General features: G+C 41.9%; 1 protein-coding gene across 12 annotated transcripts in view; it reads left to right on the top strand.

Moving 5' to 3' along the window:
* The window catches only part of LOC100678622 (dentin sialophosphoprotein), an 860138-nt gene that overhangs the window by 44734 nt on the left and 794262 nt on the right, over positions 1-21142 (top strand). For all 12 annotated transcript variants that reach the window (XM_031933206.2, XM_031933240.2, XM_032601286.1 and 9 more), the window contains one exon: positions 8744-8872. The gene's annotated coding sequence lies outside the window, so the exon portion shown is untranslated. The remainder of the gene's footprint in view (positions 1-8743; positions 8873-21142) is intronic.

Genomic DNA, 21142 nt, shown 5'->3' with positions numbered 1-21142 from the left:
GAAATTTGGGGTGCGAGTTTGACAGAGTCAAGCGTAAAAACCCCGAAATCGCCAAGTACGTGTCGGAGCATCCACTCATCAGCAATATAACGCTTAATCCTCGTGACGCGTTCTTCGGCGGACGAACCGAAAATTTCGGCGCAGTTTACGATGCTAAGCCAGGCGAGCGTATTCTATATACAGATATATGCTCGTTGTATCCTTGTAAACGAGGCAGATTTCCGCTCGGTTATCCAAAGGTTTACGTCGGCGATGAATCTGATGAGCTGACGGGTAGCAATCTCAACAATTTTTCGGTCATAGATGGGCTGGTAAAAGTAGGTTTTACCGTCGAGAAAATTGTATCAGCCTCTTTTGTCGATAAAAATGCACAGCAAGCTTCTCTTCGCACTGTATATGCTGCGAAGAGATGCGGCAGAGCGATTGTTGCCACCCGGATGCGAGTCAGCGAGTTCAGCGGAACCTGGGTGGCGGATGAGCTGCGAAAAGCCATTGAACTCGGCTATACTATAACTGAAATATTCGTCATATGACAGTATAGTATGACCGAGTACGATCCGCTCACAGGTGAAGGAGGACTTTTCGCTGGCTACATCGACACTTTCTTGCGATTAAAGCAGGAAGCATCGGGGTTTCCAGCTTGATGCGTTGACGTGGAATCGAAAGCGCGTTACGTTCGCAAGTATCGCGAAAATGAGGGGATATCGCTCGATCTGGAAAAAATTGCGAAAAACCCTGGCCTGCGCACTGTTGCGAAGCTCTGTCTGAACTCGTTCTGGGGTAAGTGGACAGCGCGATAATTTAAAACAGACGGTGATCGTCAAGGAGCGCAAAGACCTCCTTAAACTTCTAACGGCCGAGGATAAAGAGGTCTTGAGTCTCCTGCTGGTCAATGAGGAGGTGTTGTAAGCGAGCTGGCAGTACATCAACGATGCTGTGGAGTCTACTCCATATACGAACGTAGTTATAGCAGCCTACACGACAATTCTGGCCCGCTTGAAACTATTTTCGTATTTGGAGAAGCTCGGCAAGCGAACGCTGTACTGCGACACTGATTCGTGCATATTTGTGTGCAACGAAAACGCACAATAATACAGGCCCCCGTTAGGCTTGTTGCTCGGCGATATGACCAACGAGCTCGATGAAGGGACTTATATTACGAGCTTCCTCTCGGGTGGTCAGAAATTTTACGGCTACAGAACCGTGAATTCGAGAACTGGTCAGGTATCCGAAAAATGTAAAGCCAAGGGTATCTCGCTAAATTTCTCGCATTCTTTGAGAATAAATTATCCTAGTATTAAGAGTATGATTGAAAATTATTTTAAGCCTGATGAAGAGAATGAATGCATTAATCTTAAGTTTAATTCTATTAAAAGATTGCCAGATCACACTGTCGTCACGCGAGAAGAGGTCAAATTGTGTAGCATAGTTCTAAAAAAGCGTAGGTATGTTAGTCCCGGGTTATCGCTCCCGTACGGTTACAAAAGTTATAAGTTAAGTATAGTATGTAAGTTGTTTGTGAATAAATAAAAGTAAATTTAAGAATCTCGTTTTTGTATTAGTTTTTAAGTAATATAAATTGTTCTGCGTTATGTTTAATATATTTATAATAAAAAAAAGTATTTTAAAATTTTTCTTGTAATTATAACATCCTTCTCTCTCCTTTACCCACTCATCATCGCACGCTTATAATAAGCGAGCCATACATGCACGCGTATAAACGGCTCGTCCGCGGATGATACTCGTGGCCGCTAATATATACGCGGCTTATAAGCAGCCCGCGTGAGTATACTCGTATACGCGGCCCGCGTGAGTATACGCGTATACGAGGCCCGCGAGAGTACACGCGTATACGCGGCCCGCGAGAGTACACGCGTATACGCGGCCCGCCGCCCCCCGCGGTAGAGGAATAATATTAGTAAAATGCGCTTTTCGGGAAGAGAGCGCTTTAGTCGAAAAGATGGATACGCGTTGGAAGCATCCTTTTACGGCGTGCATAGCAGGACCGACAGGAGCTGGAAAAAGCTGGTTTCTGAAAAAATTTCTCGAGCATCTGCCGGAAATGTGCGATGCTCGCTTCGACAGGGTTCTGCTCTACTATACCGAGTGGCAAGAGACGTACCGGAGTGAATTCAAAGTTGGCAGGAGTGCTGCTGTACCTATCGAGTTTCGAGAGGGACTTCCGCAGCGAAGCGATTACTCCGTGGATACGGGAAAGAAAAAATTACTGATTCTCGACGACTTGATGCGAGAATCATCGAACGATATAGTTCTGGATTTGTTCTCGCATTGGTCTCATCATTTGAATTTGTCGGTCTTTCTGGTGACGCAGAATATTTTTCACTCGGGAAAGTCTCAGCGCGACATAAGTTTAAATTCAAAGTATCTTGTTATATGTAAAAATCCTCGCGACAGAGCTCAGATTCGGCATGTCGCGCGACAAATTTATCCGGAAGATCCGAGGTTTCTGCAGGAGGCTTACATAGACGCTACGCGCGGACGACACTCGTATCTTTTTCTCGATCTAACACAAGCGGCCTTGGACGAGTATAGGGTTCGCACGTGTATATTCCCAAGCAACGATATTCAGTACGCCTACGTGCCGAAATTCGGTAAAAACTAAAAATACAAAATAGGTGTGCAGAGCTCTCGGCATAGACAGTAGGCGAGAAGCTATGGCGCCAACAACATCGAAGAAGAAACAGGCTGGCTGTTGTATACCCGTGCAGTAGGTAATTTGTTAATAACAAATTACCTGGCCACTTTTGGGCATTCCAACCTCAATATTCGTGTTCAGGAGGAAAAAATACATAGAAAAAACCTTGGTGATCTACTGGCCATTCAAGTCCGACGAAAAGTGCTCAGCGCCTAGACTAATCGCGAAAAAAGGAAATATTCATATCTCTGCTATATTTAAATAATATGAGATTGCCTATGGTGTTAGTAGAGTCACTTAATAATTTATAAAGATTTTTATTATTTTAAGCTGAAAAATAAATGAAGTTAATTAATAATTATTAGATGGGAAGTATCAATTTTGCTACTAATGAATATCTACTGATAATAATTTTTTTCTCTTATTTTTGTATAAAAGTAACTTTACATACTTGCAGTATATGCATCTTTTATACTTTCGAATGAATATTTAGACTGAACTTTATCTACTCGATTCGTATGCCTTTCTTTCAAGTTATGTGTATCTACTGCACTTGTGCCGGCACAATTTATATTAGGATCTACGTTTTCTTTCCAACTAATGTTTCTTCTAATAACGAATTCACTTCATCAGAAAGGTCTAAAGTTGCGTTATTTAACTTATCGTTGGCTATCTCTGATTCTATATCACTACATTTGTCAAAATTCGATTCATCAGATTCATTCGGGACTCCATTGCAAATAATTTCTGCAAGCGATTCAGAAGCAGGTGAAATTGGCAAAACTTTATTTTTCAGAGAGTTTTGCATTGAAAACCCATTGCATACTAGAGTAACATCACCATAATTTTTGTGAAAAACAAAGAAATTCTTAAATGTCTGTTTGCATGCTACAATTTGTGGGACGTACAGTCAGTGACATAAACTTTTCTTTATTGATTTTATATACTGAAAATGCAGAATATACACATGTAGATATATACTAATATTCACGCACATTTGGCATGCAAACCGAAAGAAATTTTCAAACATGTTCGTCGTATACAAGTTAACAACCTCAAACTTGAGGTTATGATGTATACTCACCGTGGAAAAAAACCAAAGTTCGTTGAGCTTCCAATGCTCCAACAAGTCCTTCACGTAATCGTCCATACCATAAAAGTCTGATAATAATCAGTTGAACTATTCACTTATTCTAAACGTTGATAAACGCCGCTCGCCGATACCATCGAAATCCTTAAACCGCATCAGCCTCTTGTTTTGCGGTGCGAGCACTGAAAATCCGTGTGCTATCAGCACGGCAAATACGCGTGCTCGTTAGCCCTTTGTTTTTCGAGGCAGTCACCGCGGAGAGGGGTTAGGCGCGCAACCTCACGGTGCTTGTCGAGCAGAAGTGTTCGCCGCGACGGGAGCATGGCGGTAGAGCGTGGAAACTTTTTTCCGTGTAGCGACATATCATGACACACAAGTAACAGCGGACACGCCAACGTCCGCAGAAGAAAAATAGCCGTAGACAGTAAACTATCTGTGCATCAATCCTTGCTGCATTAAGAACGAGTGATTAAGCCGCATTAAGAACGAGACATGTAAGAGCGGACTTATTAGATCTCACCGTCCGCGCATAACCCTGGTAACATAAGGCTCTCGAACCGAAGGCTAGTTTCTCTTAATTCAAATAATTATTAGTAGAACTCCGTCCAGTCCGTCTTTAGATAAAGTACGGTTTTTACAGTTTACTTCCTCTTCTCTTGTTTTGCTCCTCCTTGCTCTTCCCCTTTCTTCTTCTTCTTTTTTTTCCAGTATTGTTCAGCATTATCTCCACAGGGTACCTGCTTTTGGCTTACTTAATTTCGCTTCGTACTTCATGGCTCTTCTCCTTGTCCTAGTTTAGAGTTTGTACTGCTTCGTCTCCAGATGGAGTATGTGTTCCGGTGGGGTTCTGTCCAGCTTCATTACCCATTTTATATATTTTCTCTGAATCTTCTCCAGTACTTCCTTACCTTTCCATCCCCATACCTCTGCCCCATACTCAATTACACTTTTTACCATCGTATCAAATAACTACATCCTTAGTTCCCAGTTATCCTTGAAGAGCTCTTCTCCTAGTCCCCACATTGAGCTCATTACTGTGCTTGCCTTTTCTTTTAACTTTTTGATCTGTGTCTCTTTTTTCCCATTTTTTTTATCGTGTACCCTAGGTATTCGAAGTTTTTTACCACTTCTATCTCCTTATCTTCTCAGTAAAATCTTTCCTCTTCCTTTCTCTTCTCCCGTTCTTAAATACCATTATCTTCGACTTTTCCGTGTTCAATTTGAAGCCTTTTCTATCTATTATTTCCTGAAACTCTTTAGTATTTGTTTTAACCCATTTGCATTAGTTGCTAGCGTCACTATGTCATCCGCGCATGATATCGACCAGCATTTCATTTTTCCAATACTATCCCTCCTTCCTGCACTTTGCTCAGTTCCTTTTCTGTGTCTGCAATAACTACCTTGAATAGTGTAGGGCTTAGCAGGCACCCTTGCCTTACCTCCCAAATCCTTCTATCTTATCCTCTCCTATTTTTATTTCCCTCTTTGTCCCTTTCTATAACTCTTCGACCCTGTTTCTTACTCTGTTTCCTATTCCTAGTTTCCCCATCATCTCCCACACCTCTTTTCTGTTCACCTTGTCAAACGCCGCCCTCATGGCCGCGAAAAATTTTACCTTTTTTCTCAGCTCTATTTCTATTGCTTTGCTTAGTATATAGATCGCGTCTGCTGTACCTCTCCCTTTTCTGAAGCCCATTCGTGTGTCATCTAGCATCTCATTTCCATCTAAAGCCTTTTTCATCTTTTCCCTTATTATTTCCGCATATATTGTGTATCCTGTATCCATTAGCCTGTATCCTTTATAATTCTTTGAATTTTCCCTATTTCCTTTCTTTTATAGAGGAGTTTATTCGTTCCGTTTTTTATTCCGCTGGCACGGCCTCCCCTTTTCACATACTATCCAGAATTTTTGCCAGATCTCTCATTACCTGTTCCTCCCCATATATCCATACCTTGTTCTGTAGCCCGTCTGCTGCTGGTGATTTTCCCTTCTACATTTTCCTTATTTCTTACCTCGTCTTAAGTAATGTGCTCTTCTTCTCTTATAAACTCTCCGTTCTCCTCTTTTCCTGTTTTGCTTGCTCCTTTCACTCCCTCTTCTTCCTCACCTAGATGCTCTTCAAAATGTTTGATCCATTCTTCTTTTTTTTTGCGCTGCTACACCTTATTCTACATTTTACCACTTTCCAGAATTTCTTCCCGGTTCTGTCTGCGCCCGCTTCTTTTATCCTCTTTTCCATTTCAGTTTTTTTCTTCTTTTCCACTAATATTCTCCATTCTGTTTTTGCTTTGACGTACTTTTTTCTCCCTACGCTTTCTTTTATCGCTTTCCTAGCTTTCTCACCTCTGCTTTTTAGATTCTGCATTCTTCATCCAGCCACGAGTTCTTCTTTTCCTTCCTTCTACTTCTCTTTTTCTTTATAATTGCTTTCTCCACTTTTCGCTTCAGTTCTGTCCGTTCTATCGTTTTTTCTGTCCACATTGCTCTTGTTGACCCTCTTTCCTCCTTTTTCTCTCTTTTCCAGTTCGCTGTACTCGTCTTCACCTCCACTGCGCCAGGGTCCGATTCCATCCTCTAATTTATATTCATTTTACTTACCCCTCTTCTTTTCTCCTCGTTGGATATGATGTAGTCTATCACTGAACAGCCTGCCCCTCCTGTGTACGTGTATTCTCCTTTTTTGTCTCCTTCTATATTCCCGTATATTATGGTAAGGCCTAGCTCCCTTATCTTGACCAGTAGTTCTTCACTTTTTCTGTTTTTCTTCTTGTCTACCGATATTTTCGTCTCTGTGATTCCCTCTTCATTCTAATTCCATTCTCGCGTTCATATCTTCGCACAATAACACCTTCTCTCCTCTAGCCTTCTCCACCACCCTTCTAGTTCTTTATACACGGAAAATAGTTTGCAGGCTCCGTGGCGCTGTCGACAGCGTCGAGAGAGCTGTATTGTACAGGCCCCACCCCACTGCCATGCATCGCGCGCCAGACTGTGCGCAGCTTCCCCTCTATTGCGCTACAGCCTGAACGATACTGCGACGCACGTGTTTTTTCGTGCAACGTTTGCGAAGTCGGGAGCTCATCGTCTTTAACATTTATCGTTTATAGAAAACAATTTTCAATCGTTTCAGCATTTAGAGAGAGAGAGAGAGAGAGAGAGAGAGAGAGAGAGAGAGAGAGAGAGAGAGAGTGCGCGCACACATACACGCGAGTCGCGCTGATCTCTGTAGCTCATAGGTCTATCGGAATCTCTCTTTCTCTTTCTCTCTTGTTGGTTTCTCTCTTCGCAGCGTCTCTATCTCTCTTATCTAGCCTTACCCTAATTTCACTGCTTTGCGTGCGGCTCCTGCCGTCTCGATACTCGTCTCCACGCTAGTGCGTATGTGTGCGCGCGTGCTTTGCGTGCGTGTATGTGCAGCTCACGTGTGTGCTTACGTGCACTGTCACAAAGTAACTCTATTATTTTAGTGAATTTATATAATAAAGCATGTTGAAATACGAAGTAAAAAAACGCAACTATCTATTGACCCCTTGGGTGGTGTGAAAAAAATAAAAAACGATCATCTGATAATATATATTGTAAACAACATGTAGGAAGCGAGCGAAGGGGAGGGAACAATGGGGAAGAGTCAGTAGGGAGGAGATGATAGGGAGGGGGTAGTAGAGAGAGGGCAATGGAGTGGAGGAAATGGGGAGGAGGTAGTGAGGAGGGGGCAATGTGGAGGAGGCAGTGAGGAGAAGCGAGGAGGAGGTAGGGAGGAGGCTGTGGAGGGGAGGGGGTCTGAGGCGGAGGTGGGGGGGAGGGCCATGAGGAGTACATTAACATATTTTTAGTGGGGGCGAAGAGGGGACATATGCTTTCGATCATACTGTATATATATATATATATATATATATATATATATATATATATAAATAAAAGATAAATAAATAATTTTCGTCCTAAACAAGTATAAGTATTTTCTATACTTCTGCAGGAATAAAGTATTCTGCATTTTGCTGGAATAAAATGGTACGTTTGTCCCGCTTTTCAGGCAATAAAGTGGCTATTATAGTTCAGTCGTGATTAAAATACTATACTGTTTTAATCAAATTTTCGTTTTAATGGAGTTTCTTTGTAATTTTAAATTACAATGTCATTGTTATCCTCATCCATGTATATGATTCTTTCAAAACTCTGAATACAATTATCAGTTGTTTTATCAGCTAAACGTATTATTTTATCATCTATATTTGTCTATATTATTTTTTGATTGATCTTTAGCAGTTATTTTTTCTTTGTGTTGGATTTTAAAAGCGTTAATTAATGATTGCTGTTTTTGACTAAGTTTTTCTGTATATAATACCTTAAGTTTTTCAATATTAATTTCATCAAACTTTAATTGAAATTTAGCAAATTTTATTGCGTAAGTAACATTTCTTAATATTGAAATTTCAGCAATTGTTTCAAAATAAATTTTATTTTTATAATTTTTTGATATTGGAAAAATGATAAAGTTAATGTATCATACATTCTAATCAAATGTTCTCGCATTTTACGAATATTAAATTGAACATTGCATGGGCAAATATTAAATACAATAGCCACTGCAAATGCTATAGCAAAAACACCGCAATGATAATAATTAGACTGATACTGTACTTTTTCAAAATATATGCGTAAATTATCTTTCTTAGCAAATAGCCTATCTATACAAATTTTATGATTATCATCAAGTCATTTTTTGTTAACACTATTACTGCTAGACCATGCCAAAATGTGCCAACCTGTGCCAAATCATTCGATATGTCTGAAATGGCAATTTATAGCACAATTTCCATTTAAACTAGGGTTATAATAATCTTTTAAAACATGTAATGTTATAAAGTTATAATTCATGTATACTGAGCCACGGGAAAAGCAACATAAACCTGCGAATTTAATTATGAAATGAGATTATTGATCTAAGTGAAGTCTTATCAGCATGAGTTTTTTTAATATGTTTTTTATTTTGTAGGTAAGCAAGGAAATTTGCAGCTAATAATAATAATAATAATAGTATGGTCAAACTAGCTGGAATAAAATAAAACTTAAGGCACCAGTAATATCGTTTATATTAGCTGGTCTAAATAAGTATAGCTTACAGGTATGACTAATTTCATAAAATTTTTATAAATTTATTATTTATTCGCAAATACGGAAATACTATGTATTGAATTAAAGTGCTGCCAATTTGTCCCCTGTTCACGTTGTTAGATACAAATTTCTTTTAATTACATCGGCATTTTTTATATTTTTTGTATGTATTATTGGGCCTTACTAATTTTAGACTTTGACAAGAAAAAGCTATGTTATAATAAAAATTTCAATATCAAAGATTTTGATGGATTTCGATGTTTTCGAGGTTTCTTAGTCTAGAAAAGTGGTTCTTAAAAAATGTATGTCTGTATGTATGTATGTTTTTTTTTCTATGTGGCGTAGGCAGAGCAAGATTTGCGCAAGTTGCCCCCCCCCCCCCCCCCCCGACACTGGATCCCCACAAACACTATCGTTAAACAATACTTCCGTGGGGCATGTTAACTAGCTTTGTTGACGTCTCCTTTGAATTTTGACATTTCTATAAGTCCCCCATCCACCAAGGTGATTAAAGCTTCAGGATCAAACTCGTCTTCTTCATTCTGCATCGCCCAGCCGTCTACTTCCTGTAGCATCGTCCGGTCGTCTACTTCATGCAGCATCAACCGATCATCCTCTGGACAAACTCAACCCCGACACTATGTTCCTCTGCGTCGGAGAAGGGAGTCTGGACTTAACTCAGTTACCTACGTTCCTCTTCATCAGTCTGAGAAGCGTTTTGTATCTACGACTTCGTGGTCTTCGTCCAGTAACAGTTTTACTCAGCTGTTTTGCCTTGCCTTTTTCTTTTTTACTCTTCTTCATTTTTAACCTTCTTGAGAATGGTCCTTACGTAGTTGTTTACTGCGTACCAACCATCCTCCGACCTCAACACAGCTGTCATCATTGACTTCGGTGTCACTCTAATCTGGAAATAATACTCGAGTCTTTTACGCTCCATTTAATATCACAAACAATACAGAAGACATACTCCGCATCTTCGTTAGTGTTCAAACAGACTGGGCAGTTTGTACGGTCCTCTATTTTAAATCCTCAAGAACTTCGTGAGGTATTAATTGACTTCCCCATGTCCTCTTTGTATCAAGTCCTTTATTCTTGTCATAAGGCGATGTGTCTGTCGTTAAACCGTCTTTTTGTCTCAAATACGTCCTTCCTTTTATGACGAGACACGAGTCTCGCACATATAAATATACACGAGGGCGGCCGTGATAAACGTAAACATGCGCAATGAGCGAATACACACGACGCGAAATGGGCGCGCGCGCGCAACATTCACAAGGCGAGTCCGCATGAAGCGAAGCGAGCGCGCGCGCGCAACAACCGCAAGGCGAGTCCGCACGAGCGCGAAGCGCGACAGCCGACGAACAGCTTAGCAACGACGCGCCAGGCGGCGCGAGCGGCGTACACGCTCAGACGTATCCGCACCGCGCGCCTTTATAAGACGGACAGCGCAACACGGTAGACAGTTCTACTCGAGCTCCACTCCAGGTAGCATCGTGCGCACACGTTACTACAGGGAACTGCGAGAGATAGATCTGCGTCGACGAAGTCGTCTCGTGAGCACACGTGACGACTTGGTAGACGAACCGAAACCCGTATCTCCGAACCCCGAAACTCCGAATTGCCGTCGTGAGCACACGAGGCAACCCGGAACACCCGAGCGACATCGAGCCTCGCCTAAGTGAGCACACGTGACGATACCCGGTGCCACCGTGCAAATCCTAACCAACAAAGCCAGCCTTACGCCGACATCTCACGACTCGCTTTATCTCTGTGCGCACACAGGATAAAGAGAGGAACGAGACGAGCGACGAAGATTTGTGGAGCCGTGCGCACACGACTTCATAAATCCGAGGGATAACCTCAAAATCCCGTTACACTATCCTGGCCGCTACTGTGCGCACACAGGGCGGTCGAGATTGTTATTACGCAAGTCACCCGGATCGGTGTAGCCGTGCGCATACGACTCCACCGTACCGAATGAAATCCTAACTTCCAAACCCATCCCCGATCCGTCATACCGTCACCGTACCGAAACACCGTAGCCGTAACCACCAACGCATTGTTGTAGCGAAGTCGCGTAGATATTTTCGTAAATTGTTAACAGCGCTAATTTAAACAATTCCATTTGTAAAGGCGAAATATTCTTAACCAAGCGCATAATTGATTTCTGTTTCAGACGGGATTTAACAAATGATTCCTAATTACTATTATCTACTTAAATAAATATATTTTGTTAGCATTAAGAACATAAGAACAGACTCTTTTATTGCCCCTTTCCCCAATCCAGATCCTGGAACCGACTGACTGTCCAACATCCTGGGGAAAGTTGAACCGTTACACTTTTATTGCTAAAAGGTCAATAGGTGGCATGCTTGCTATGATGCAGAGTGCATTGTCCGATACCGTACGGTAAGCCAATGCAATCCGTAGTGCACTTCTCCTGTACACTGTCGATATCTTTCATGCATAATTGCAGTGCATAACTTTTCACCAACGTGGAATTAGCCCATATTGGAACCCCATACAGAATAATCGATGTGATTACACTGGCTGATAGAAATCTTCGTTTCTGTATTGGCTCTCCTACATTTGGCATCAACCTTGATAGAGCAGCACTAACTCTTACTGCCTTATCTCTCACTATAGTAAAATGCTCTTTGAATGTCAATTTTCCATCTATAGTGATGCCCAGGTATTTAATAGTTGGTCAGGGAACAATGTCATGTCCATTCAGCTGTAACATTATCGTCTCAATTTTCTTTTAGCGTTACAAATGCAATTTTCTTTTGGCTAGATAGCCTCCGTTTTCTGGCTAGTAAGCTTTAGACCTGTCTCGATCAGTCACTTATGAATTATTTGGATAGCCTCGTTGGCGATTTCTGCGACTTCATCCTTCTTTTTTGCTACTTCCACTACGATGTCATCTGCGAATCCTACAACTATTGCCCTTTTTGGTAGTTTCAGCCTTAAAACACCATTGTACATAATGTTCTACATTTGTAGGCCCATCACTGACCCTTGAGGGGCGCCTCCTGTGACTTTGTAGGCTTGTGTGCTATTTTCTGTATTATATAGTAGGATTCTATCCTTCAGGTAGTCCGGCATAATCCTTCTTATGTATACAGTTAGCCGAGTTGAACGCAATTTTTGGCGTCCAGTGTAATGATATTACAGTACTTCTTAGATCCTCCTTTCCATCTTTTCTTTTTTATCGCTGATTGGGCAGTGTCAATCACCAAGCTAACGGCATCTATTATTCCTGGTCCATCCTTACGCAGATTATACGTTTAAGAATCTTGCCCGTAGTGTGCAGCATGCATAGTGATCCGTACGATGCGGCTTCGCCGGGTGGCTTATCTCCTTCTGGTAGCAGCACGAGACGCTGTTTTTTCCAGTTCGTAGGAAATGTTCCTTCCTTAAAACACGAATTATACAAGTCTACGAAGACTTCAGGCCGGGCATAGATGGCATGTTGTAATGTGTGACAGTGCATATGCTCTTACAACGGTTCAGCATAAGCCCAGCACATACACACGCACGAAGCGCGCACACACATACAGACACGCATTGCGACGACTATTGAGGCGGCAGGAGCCGCGCGCGGAGCATAGAAGTCGAGTAGGACCGAGAGAGGGGGCAAAAAAAGCAGCGTGACAATAGCCGACGCTGACTAATAAACACGCAACAAAAGAGAATGAGATAACAGAGTCGGAGAAGCCGGCTAGCCGACGAAGTCGCTCATCTCTAAGGGCGCGGCTGCAGACCAGACCATGAGACCGAGGACCACGTCACCGTGTCCAGGCTAAGGCAACCCAGTGCCTGCAGCCCTCACCAACGCCATGACGAGGAGTTCGGTGGGCCGCCGACCAGACAACGGCGCTGACGAGGTGAAACCTAGAGCGGCCAGCCTGTCCAGCAGCGGCAGCGCGACGTTCATCGGCAAACCCGTGAGTCTGTCCTGTGTCGGCGAATAGCCCATCTCTCTCTCTCTCTCTCTCTCTCTCTCTCTCTCTCTCTCTCTCTCTCTCTCTCTATTACTACTTCTAAAACTCCTTCACCTGCTCGGTTCTCTCCGGATGCTCTCAACGAACACTTTAGCTCCATCTCAAATGACCCTCAAGCTCCATCTGTTGAGGAGTATCTGCAAACCCTGGAGAGTCTGAACCTCCCTGAACACTTCATCTTCAGGGAAATCACAGAATCGGACGTGTCGGCCGCAGTAACACACTTTAACACCCAGGCCAGAGGAAGTGATGGCATCCCACAGGTTGTAGTTTCTAAAGCACTGCCAATACTTGCTCCCTTACTCTGTCAAATTTTCAACCTGTCTCTGAGCGAGGCACGCTTTCCCTCCGCCTGGAAATCATCGCTCGTCAGAGCACTAAATAAAGTCAACTCTACAACAGATGTAACTGACTACCGTCCGATCTCTCTACTCTGTTTCCTGTCCAAGGCGCAGGAGTGGCTGGTGCACAAGCAAATTTCTGAATATCTTGAAAAAAGGCTTTACCTTGACAACTTCCAAACTGGCTTTCGCACTGGCCACAGCACGCAGTCTGGCTTGATTAAGCTGACTGATGATGTCAGGCTTGGGATGGACAGGAAGAAAGTCACTCTGCTACTTCTATTTGACTTCAGCAAGGCGTTTGATACAGTGTGTCACGTCAGGCTGCTCGGAAAGCTATCCTCTTTCGACTTCTCCAAGCAGGTCATCCGCTGGCTTGCATCTTACCTTTTCGGAAGAGAACATGCCGTCATTGGTGACAACAACGAAATCTCAACATTCCTATCACTAAACACCGGTGTTCCACAGGGGTCAGTTTTGGGCCCCTTGTTGTTCGCGTTGTACATCAATGACATTGGCTTCTGCCTTGATTCAGATGTATCCCATCTAATCTACGCGGATGACTTGCAAATCTACTGCCAATGCCCCCTTGAGGAGCTCGACTCCTGTTCTGTCAGGAGTGCTAACGCCGAGAGGATAATGGGCTGGGCAGCACTAAATAGGCTTAGGCTGAATGTCAGTAAGACTAAGGCAATCGTCCTGGGTTCCCCCTACTATATCAATGCTCTTCCCTCTACTGCCAACACCTATATAAATATAGGGGGAGCCCAGGTCGACTACGAATCATCTGTACGCAATCTGGGGTTGGTGCTCGATTCCAACCTATCATGGAAAGAGCACGTCACTCAAATTTGCAAACGTGCTCACTCTTTAATGTATCGTCTCTACTTTTTTCGGAAGAGCACTAACTTCAGATTGCGCCAACATTTAGTGCAAGCACTCCTGTTTCCCATCATCGACTACTGTTCACTGGCTTACTGTGACCTGACGCAAGAACTCGACCTGAAGCTTCAGAGGCTTGTCAACACGGGGATCCGTTATATCTACGGTGTAAGGAGGGACGAGCACATCTCCCCTTATAGGCGTGAGTTGCAATGGCTTACCACCGCCGGACGTAGGAAATACTTTATGGCATGTTTTCTTAGAAAAATCTTTAACACCTCAGTACCCTCTTACTTATTAGCCTATTTTGATTTCCACATCGCGCTCAGGCCTGTGAGGGGTGAGGTGACCCCCCTGGACATCCCGCCCTTCAAGACGGAGACGCTGAGGAACTCATTTTTCATCAGCGCTTCCTATCTCTGGAACAACCTTCCATCTCACCTACGTAACACCCAGTCCATATCACACTTTAAACAGGCGGCTAAAAATCACTTCTTCAATTTAGAAAATACACAAACATGACGCAAACATTTCATCTTATGAACACACTTTCATCTCATCTCACTTAATTCCATTACTCACTTTCACACTTACACCCTGACACAACAATTATTATCTTTATTTCACTAAACTACTATAATGTATATGTACAACATAATGTACAAAAATAAAACCAATCTCTCTCTCTCTCTCTCTCTCTCTCTCTCTCTCTCTCTCTCTCTCGAGCACGAAAAAGCACGAGCAAGTGAAGCTTAGTGTATGGCCAAGGTCAAAGCCCGATTGTCGCGCATAGTGTACCGGTCGATCTCGATGATCATCTCGACGCACAACACACACACCCATGGTTGCACGTGGTGCATATTGTTTCTTTGAGTGAATAAACGTTCTGAGGGTTATTGTAGCACGAAGTTCTCTTAGGATAAGTTATTAGAGTGTCGTTATTGTGCATGGTATAACCCTTACATTCATTCATGAATAAACTGAGCACAGAAGAACTCGGCCACTCTCCGCGGTTCGTCAAGTCGAAGATGCTGAGCAGCCGAGGCGAGTTCCTGGTCGTCACCCGACAATCTTTTTGTTAACGTAGTAGCTTTGCGCGTCGGTTCCTAAGCTCGGCGGGTCATAGTTTGCCTGATTTCGCGTAAGCAAAGCCGCAACGTTACAAATGCAATATTGGGTATGCCATTCAGGCCTGGAGCCTTGTTGTTTCCCACCTTTTTGCGTGCAGTTAGAAGGTCCTCCGTAGTGATTAGAGTAATAGTTTCATTATCTGTCCTTTCCTCGATTTCATATGTTTCGTCCAATTAAAGGGGAAACAGCGTAGTTACGATATGGTGCATTAATTTCATGCACTTGAGAGGGGGTACGTAACCTCCCTTCATCTTCTTCATTACTACTTTATAAAGTCGGCCCCAGGGATCGAGTTCGACCTCGTCCTGCAGTTCTTTAAGGCTCCTTTGCTTGTTGTCAAGAATTATTCTCTTGAGTTTCCGCCTAGCGTCCTTCATTTCCAGCTTGCAGGCTTTTACTATATCCTGACCCTTTACTGGTCTTATACTATTTCTACCTCGCTTGCTGTTCCTGGCTCCTAGTTTGATGGCGTACTTGTACACATTTCAGCAATATGTCCAAAGCCTGTCCAGCCCAGTTGGCAACTAGATGAAAGCAGTCAGCGTACCTCTGTAGGTTTTTTTACCGTCTTCATCGCAGTCTCGTTCACCAGTTTGTTACTTTCAGTGAACTCCCCTTGCAGGGCATCTATTATATCCTGCCCAGAGGTGAGCATATGAAGGTCCTTTATTTCAAAGACCAACTCATGCTGGAGTGCCTTTATTGTGGCCCCATTCTCAAGTACCTCTCTGACCGCATCTTTAAGCTCACTTGTTTTTGCTTCTTTGGGGTACCGAAATTCCAGTAGTAGGTCCCCCGCCGCCATATTGCGTATTCTGTTAAATCTATTCCCAAGTGCCGCCAGTTTAGGGTCTGCTTTGATCATTCTAAAAATGTCAGCATATGTGTTTTTCCTTGCTGCTTTTATGACCAACGCATTTCGGCCCCATTTTTTTGGACACCCTGCTCTAGTGCCTCTATTTGCATCTTTTTTGTCCTGTTTTTCTTTCATTTTTGCTTTCCTTGTGGTAACCTCCTGCCACGGCATTTTTCTTTCTTCTGTAAGCTCCTGCGTCGATGATTTAGATCTGCCTGCCCCAGAGGCTATCTCATTATTGCTTCCTTCTTGAGGAAGCTTTGTAATAGTGATTTTCGAAGTTTGTCTAAAAACATGTTGGAAGTGTGTTTTGAACAATATTAAGTCGAAAAATAGTGTTTTTGGAAAATGTCTGTATGGGTGTATGTGTGTGTGTGCGTATGTATACGCCTGTATATAGCTTTTACTACGTAGATTTTAAGTCGCCAAGTCTAATTTTCTTTATTTTTACTGTAACACGGTGGGAAAAAGTCCGTTTTTACATTTTTTAAACTCATATTTCTTTTATAGCGATTTTTGAGTTTCGAGAAAATGTATATTATCGTTCGTCGTTCTTTTATTATTCACCATTAAGCACAATTTATTGAAATCGTTTTCACTCAAAAACTAAATGTCGAACCTTTCTAAAAATTAACACGATTATTAAAGATTATTAAAACCATACACCACTCTAATTTTGAATCATTTCATGGGGCAGATCTGTAAAAAAAACGCCAAAAACTGAAAAAAGTCGTTTTTCTATGAAATTAGTAAGTAAAAAGGCAATAATCACATTAAAATTTTTGAGTTAGTTAGCATTATACAGTACAATGGGCCCATTCTTTGGGCTGTTTACCATACCAGTTAGTTTCGAAGATATTAAGGTTCAAAAATTTGGTTTTTTACCTTGTATACGCTGTATACTCTGTTTAACTAAAAACTTCATCATTTTTATCTCAGCTTCTATAAAATGAATTTTAATATATCTAGGTTCATTTTTTCTATTTTATTTTTATTAATTTATGAAAAACAAGATTTTCAGTCTTGCATGTGCGTATCTTTCATGGCGATATTTCGTTTAACAACCTTTAATTAATTATAGTTCGGCGAGCGAGAGAGAAAGAATAATACAAATTTTGAGTGATTTCTTTGATTTGATCCCGAGAAATACATCAAATACTGAAAATACACGCTTTTCTGTGTTACACAATTACTGGAAAACACTGCTTCAACGGTAGGGAATGGCTCTCACGCTCGAAATGAGAAGCATGTCATTTACTTTAGATGCGTTGAAACGGTTTTTTTTTCATGCACATGTTAAGAAATAGTATATTGTGCAACAAGGGGGGGGGGAGGCTATTACTATCGAGGGTAAGATTGGAGCACACGTTGGAGTCCAGGACGTCGAATTTTTTTCCTCTGTTTAACTAAAAACTGCAGCATTTTTATCTCAGCTTCTATAATATAGCTTTGAATTTACCTAGTCTCGTTTTTTCTGCTTTGAAATAGAGAGAGAGAGAGAGAGAGAGAGAGAGAGAGAGAGAGAGAGAGAGAGAGAGAGAGAGAGAGAGAGAGAGAGACAGAGAGAGAACAATTTTGATATTAAAGCAATACATAATTTTGAAGGATATACGTCAATGAATTGGCAGCGGTTTTTTCTTCGTTCTCTTCTTGTCACTGTCTGGTTGTCCCTCTAGTTGGCTTGGGCACATTTCCTAGCGTCTGCATCGCTTTGTCCTTCTTATTGATAAGCTGCAGCCCCGGTGGAGCATCTATTTGGCTTAGTATCAGTCCAAGGCTCTCCTTATTCTTGTTAAGTACCACTTGTTTATCTTCTAGACGGTTGGCCAGTATCATAATCGTCACTACGTCGCCTTAACGGGCTTGTGGATGTTTGTCGCAACTGACACTACCGCGTCCACCGAGTCTAGTTTTTCTTGTATTGTCTCCTAAGTCTTCTCACTATTCTTCTCTGCCGTCCGGATTTTATTCCAGGCTCCGAGTATTTCATTTCTTGTGCTCCAAGTAACCGCATCCATGGAGCCAGTGCTTGTGTTTTCTGGACTGATATTGTCTGTGTTCTGGGTGGGAGGAACTTTTTGGGATATCCGAAGTCCCTAAGTTCTTATTCGTAAATACACGTATCATCTTGTTCTTTTATTAATTTATGTTTCGCTGCTCCTTCCACCTACTTTCTACTAGTCTTTCTCTCCAAGGGCGTGTGTTCTGGCCTTGTGCCAAAGCGAAGGTCGTCCTCAAATAGCATACAGGGGAGGGTAGTGAGGCCCCTCTTTTGACTATGGCAGGGGCCTGTCCGGGCGCCACCCGGCACCGTCATAGACATCAGGATTTTCGCCGGTTGACCGGGCAGTCAGAGTGGGTTGGCTAAACCGCTCCAGGTTTCTGTACTTATTGACAGCCTAGGAGTATCAGAACACAGTTTATCTCACAACCTCCCCTCTCAGCATTCGAACTTGAGGGGACACAACATGCTCAAAGTATCCTGTACAAAGTATCTTCCTGGAATTTGAGCCCAAAAGAATCATGTGTACAGTTGAAATCCTACGGACAGTGAAAAAATTCACAAAATATTGCACCAAGTGCCACAATGGGCCAGCATGGATAATTAAGGTTTTAGCCAGGTAAAGTTGAAGGTATTTATACTAAATATCACTCAAAAAAAAAATTTCAAGTGATTTATTTTAATTTCGTCATTTTTACTTATAATTCTTTTTTTCAGGATTTAAAGGTGCTGTGTCCCCTTTAGTCGCACTGCGGCAACCGTCGAGCGTCTGTTTAGTCTTGCTCTAAAGATTTAGCCTTGTTTTATGTGGTGGGTTTTAATGGGTCTTCGTTGGGTTTTTGTTCCGCGGGAGATATTTTATTTCTCCCCTACCCTCTGCAGGCAGCATTACGTACTGTATGCCTACATCAAGCACTCCTCTATCCATCAGCTGAGGATGCGCTACATATGGGTACAGCCTCCCCCTCGTGGATGTATGTATGTATGTGCGTGTGTGCGCGAAAATGGTTACCACAATAATTCCATAACACATTTATATTTTTGGCTGAAACTTTACAAGCTCATCAAGTATGATCTAACAAAGAACTGATTAAATTTTTAAGCCGTTTGACTAAAGTAAAATGTTCTTATTTTCTTATTTAATATAATAATAATAATAACTTTATTGTTTCACTTTAATATAACAGTGTATAATGTAAAAACTTTAATAAACATACAATAATTAACTCTTTCTACGTCTTTCCTCTTTTTACATTAACTCATGGTGTATGCGTGTCTGTGCTTTAGTGTTTCTGTTTTTAGGTTATGTGTGTATAAGTGTGTGTGCTTTCCCGCGTTTGATGTGTTCACGTGTGTGTATGTGTGTGCCTGTTAGTGTGCGTGCGTGTATGTGAGTGCTCAGCTGCTTTGTTTCTGTGTGTGTGTGTAGAATTCTTTTGTATTCTCATTCTTTTTCTTCTTTACTCCTCCTTTTCCTCCTCTAACTCTCCCGACGTCTATTTCCTATAACTATCATCTTCTCCCTGATCAATCCCTCTTCGTTTTTTAACGATTATCTCCTTTTTCTCATCCCACTTACAGTTCTCCTTCAATATCCGCCTCCTCATTCTCCTTTTCTTCCCTCCTTTTCTTTTCTCTCATTATGAGAGCTTTGCCCCTTCTCTTTTCGAAGGACAGCCATTGTTCTAGCCTAATCTTACCTCCTTCTTTACTTTCAGCCGTCTTCTCCCAAATCATTTCCATATCTTCTTTTCTTTTAAATATTACATTCTTGGTGTCATCTGTCCTGGTGTCCTCTAGCTCCCATTCAACTTCCCTAATAATATCCTCCAGCCAGTCCTTCACTAAGTCCTCCTTGGTCCTATTATTTAAGTGCACTATCAATCCTCTCTCTCATACTTCGCATCTGCTCTCACCTTTTATTTTTCCTGCAGCGTCCGCCCTTTTCTCTCTCAAAATTTTTCCGTCTCTTCTTTCTCCTATTCTCCTGCCTCTTTTTGACTGCCTCGACTTTATTCTTCTTTCCTATCATCCTTTCTCTCATTTCATCCATTTCTCTTTGCATACTTTTTATCTTCCACTTCAACAATTCCAATTTTTCAGCGCCTCCTTCTTGCTCTCTCGAACCTCGCCTTGATCTTTCAGCCTTCTACCTCATCCTTTAATTCCCTCATCTCTCTTTCCTTTTTCCTTTCTCTGAACGACATCTTCCCCTTTTCAGATTATTTTCTCCTTTCTGTGACTGTTTTAATTTAGCTAACCTCTTTTCTACTGTGTTGCACCACGTGTTTTACTATTCTGCTCGATTCCGATTCCTTTTTCCCTATCCCTGTTCCTCCTTTCACCTGTATCGTTTTCCAGCTCTTGTCTAGTGACTTTTGTTTCTACGTCTGTTCCTCTCATCACCCCTGTTCATGAAAAGTCCCTGCACTGTTCTTGTTCCTTCATCCGATTTCTTTCTTGCCCTCCTTATTACTTTTTCCTTATTTTTTGTCTTCTTCCTTTTTGCTATTGATCCCTTTCGATTGCTCTTTATGTTCTTTTGTTTGCTCCTTCTTTTTTTGCCTATTTTCTTTTAAACTTTTTCTCGTTCCTCTTTCTCCTTGCTTATCCATATGACTATAATTTCGCCAAGTTCTTCCTTTCCCCGTTCAAAATATTTTTCCAATTATTCTCTTTATTACCTGTTCTATTGCACCTCACGAATATGTGTTCGCGTGTCTTCTTCTTCTCCGTATAACCTGCATATTCTCTCTTCCTCTTTCATCCAATACCCATATCTTCTTGCTTCGTTGCCCAATCTGAATCTTGCTGTCATGGCCACCCCTTTTTTTCTGTGTTCCCTTTTCTTCTCGAATATTCCGGAATCTCTCCCTGAGATTTTATTAGTTCTCTTACATCTTTCGCCTGTCTAAATTCTTTCATTTCGCTTTCCCATTTCTGCCACTGTATGTCCTTTTCTACTCTTTCCATCTCAACCCACACCTGCTCTCCTTCTATCAGCCTTTTTTCTCTGACCAGCACGTGTCCGACATGCAAGCTGCTCTGTCACTCGCATTGC

The sequence above is a fragment of the Nasonia vitripennis genome (genome assembly GCF_009193385.2).
Source record: "Nasonia vitripennis strain AsymCx chromosome 1 unlocalized genomic scaffold, Nvit_psr_1.1 chr1_random0004, whole genome shotgun sequence".
Lineage (NCBI taxonomy): Eukaryota > Metazoa > Arthropoda > Insecta > Hymenoptera > Pteromalidae > Nasonia > Nasonia vitripennis.
The sequence above is the reverse complement of the archived record's forward strand: the minus strand, read 5'-3'. Positions and strand labels throughout refer to the sequence as shown.